We start from the raw sequence: 4,034 nt of genomic DNA on the forward strand, positions 1-4,034 counted from the left end.
TTTGACCCAATCCCAAAGACGATAGAAACTATGTTTTCCTCATTACCTACTTCTTGGGTTCCAGGATACCTAATACATATTCTATTCAGGGATTCAGAAAGTCCATGGTAAAATACTTCCTCGGTACTTAGAGCCAAAGGAGAATGGGAGCATGTTGAGATTTTCATCACAGGGGCAAATACCCAAGACGAACATTTTAAAGCAGGAGGGATCGACGTGAGTCTTGTTTTCAGTGGGCATCGGCCACGTTTGGATGGTTGTGTTGTTTCTGGGTGGTAAAGGAAAAAGAACAACGTGGCTGAAATGTGTTGAGAAGTGAAGCTCCTCACTCCAGGGTGGCCGGGGAACAGAGGGCCAGGCTCAGGCCAAGGCAAGGACAGCCTCAGGGGCACAGTCTCAGCTAGGTCTGGCCTCCTGTTTGTGGCACATCCTCAGACAGTGCCACCAACTGTAGAGCAAAACTTTAGCACGCAAGCCAGCAGGGAAATTCCATATTTAAACTGGGGCCACTGACCTTAACGATATGCAAAAGAGAGTGAGGAAGTGTTAACTTGGTGCTAACATTTCAACGTATTTCATCTTCTGAAGGGCAGATCACGCCAAGTCTTCGCTTGTCACCTCTCCCTCCCAGCCGCGTGGCTCCTCCTCCACCCTGAGCAGAGTTAGCATCCCCTAAGTAACACAGCGCTTTTCACCCCTCACCCTGGCCTCGCTCATCTCCCAACAGCTTCCATGGTGTCCACTGTGATAACACCTGACAAACACCCCTTCCAGCTTCACAAACCCTTCTACATTGCTCAGTCTTACTCTTTAAGGATTCAGCTAAGCGGCCACCCAATGTGGTGTATCCCTCATACCTAACCTCACCTCTCTGCTCTTGGACCTTGTCACTGCATGCCCTCGTATTGTTCTACAGACAGCACATGCTCTGTCCACGCTGGTCCGGCAGCCTCATTTGAATGCTTCCTTACCCTGTAGGCCATAAACCCATAGATCTCGTCAGACACATTTCTCTGTGCCATAGACCGCAGTCAATGCAGGCGCTCATAACTGGTCAGAGTAGAGAGGAAAGGTGTAAGGACGATCAGCCTCAAATGGGACACCTGTGTGACACCCCTCCCTCCAAGGCTCAGGACCACTGTGGAGGATGGATGGACAGCTTGTAAGGGCCAGAGGCTGGGGACAGTGACAATGAAATGGTGTCTTCTAGACAGGCCAGGACTGCTGCACTAGTGAACTCACAACATCACAACTGACGTTGGCTGCACAATGCCTGCACAATCCAGTCAACATTCCGGCACAGGCGAGGAGAGGCTCATGAACCTCAACTCTCAGGTGAGGGGCTGCGGCTAGCTGATGGCTTCTGAGGGAGGGAGACCGCGTTCTCTCTGACAGTGTGGGTTGTTTCCGTGGATGGCCATACACCCATACTCCGTACGAGCCGTACAGGATGGACTCGGTGGGCGATTTAACAGAGGAGGGGCATGAAGTTGGGAAGTAGTGTGGAGGTGGGGGAGGATCTGGGAGGAGCTAGGGGAGGAGTAACAGTGAGTATAGTCAAAACACACCATATGCATCGTGAAACTCTCAAGGAGCTAATAAACACACACACACACATATATATAAACATATATATATATATATATATAATCATGTTTCAGCGTCTTCTATCTACCACTTTTGCTGCTGTTAGTCTGTAGTTGAATAAAGCAAGGCAAATATGGCAAGCCTTCCCAGCAGCCAGGGAGTCCTTGCTAAGAAAGTGGCAAAGTCCCTCGAATCCGTCACTAAAGACCAGGCCAGACAGGCCACTAGACAGATGCAAGGCCAGCCGGCAGACCTGGCTGGGTTGGGGGCTTGAGTCTTCGGTTTCTCAGACTGCTTCGTCAAGTATTATAGCAGATCCACGAAACACCCCTTACATCTCTTCCCCTTTGCTCTCTTCGGCCCCTCCCCACCAAGGGCAAAGTGTATGGCATCCGTTTTACAGTTCTAAAATTACTAAGCCAGTGACTTTGCAAAAGCAGAGCGGTTTGTATCCAACAACACTGGGAGGACCGAGGAGGCCATTTTATTGGAAACTCATCTTTTTGACATGTCTTCATGGTTTTTATTGGGTCTATTTTGAAAACGGGGCAGAATGCTTCCAGCTATGCGTTGATTTGTCCTTTGAACAAAATTGGTCGGGATAAATTTTCTTGAAAGAACGGCCACACGCAAAATACAAGCTGTACTTTGTTCCCCTTGCCTCCTGCTGCCTCCTCTTCCTCCTCCCTCCTCTGCCTATGTTCAACTAACAGTTCCTAGAATTGAAGCCAAACACTAAAAGAGCTGATATTACTGCTCTCCTGTAGTTGATTTTTTTAAAGGGTTTAAAAATACAGCCATTTCCTCCAATTCTGTTGCTCTGAGTTTTGCCTAGAAAACATCCTTCAGAGATACCTCTCGAAAGATGATTTTAGAATATTGGTATTGCTCGCTTTAGTTGCCTGCTGGGTGCTTTAGATTGCCTTACTGTTGTCCTAAATACTGTAATGGCAAAATAATGAGTAAGTGGTTAGGGTTTGGCACACCACATGAGCAGGCATGCAGGATGGGAGAAGACAAAGGAAAGAGGCGTCCTGAGGAAAGACTCCTGTTATTGATGAGGAAACCAAGTCCCGGGTGTGGAGTCAGTCAGAAGTCTACTCCAGATGTGCTCGTTCTCCACAGAGAACCTTTCCCACCGTTCCTAGAGTCCAGTAGAGACAATAGAGCTCTTGTATTTTATTTCCTCTAATCCAATCCAAGCAACGTAACAGTAAAAAATGTGAACAACGAACATCCAGGGAGCCCTCGTTTTGTGAACCGAGCTGTTCAATAATTTTTATGTCTTAATCAATTGGAGTCACAACATCATTATCTCTGCCTCACCAACAGAGAGCTGTGCTACCCTGCCAAGCTAATCTAAAAGAAGTGGCAGGTGACAGGCATGGGACTCCAGAGCCCAGATACCCACGCAGTATAACAAATGGCCTCTCTATAAATCGGGCTTCTCTCCTGGGTCATGAGAGTCCCCAAGCCTGAGAGCTAATATTCTGAAATTATTGTCACAGCTTTGCATCATCAGGATATCTCATTAATAATGGATTTCCAAGCCCCCTCCCGTGGAATTATCTCCATACAATAACATTACTTTCATAATGATGTACAGATATGAACATTGCCACTATTTTACTATTTTGCAGACTATCTTGATATATTAAAAAACTATTAAAAGTTTGCCTCAAACTAGTGATAATTATAAACAAGACCAGCTGCCACACTGTATAAAAATACATGGGAGTGAAAAGAAATTTTATAATATCCCAACTCACTGACCATACCTGTGGGGCATTATATAAATTGTATCAAACCTAAATATAGTTCTCTTTTTCCCCCCAAGACACAATGTAATGGGTATCTGATATTCTGTTCTAAACAACAGAAACAATTGGCCTGACAATTTATAGCCGCATCTTTCCAGTGGCAGAGAGAAGGCTTCATAAAGCCTGAAGATCACATGCAGTTTAGGAAACAAGAGCTGCTGTGGAAGACAATGAAAGCCATGACTAAGGTTTCTTCCTGAAGACATAAACTTGAGGCTACTAATGAGGAATCTATCACCACACGCTCTCACTTGCTCTCACTTAACCTTGAAAGTATTAAAAGTGGCTTCAACCTGTTCCTATAGTTCAGCACCCTGCCTCGTGCGCCGCTGAGTAGCTTTGAGCTGGCACAGGGGCCACACACTTGTGTGATTGTACACACTTGTGACAATGTTCATGTTTCCTTGTGTGATAAATGTTTAAGTCATTAATATCTAGACCCTATGGGGTAAAAGGTGAGGATGCAAAAAAAAAGGAATCAAGAAATGTACAATTCCCATTTCCATCTGGACTAGTAAGAGTTTAGGGTGACAGCGTTTAAACAGGTCAAGCTCAGCATTTCTAACTCTTTAAACTTTTAAGCAGCGAGAAACTAATTGCGAGGTGGGTGGACTGAAGTCATAGAAA

This window comes from Meriones unguiculatus, chromosome 2 (genome assembly GCF_030254825.1).
Source record: "Meriones unguiculatus strain TT.TT164.6M chromosome 2, Bangor_MerUng_6.1, whole genome shotgun sequence".
In the NCBI taxonomy this organism is placed as follows: domain Eukaryota; kingdom Metazoa; phylum Chordata; class Mammalia; order Rodentia; family Muridae; genus Meriones; species Meriones unguiculatus.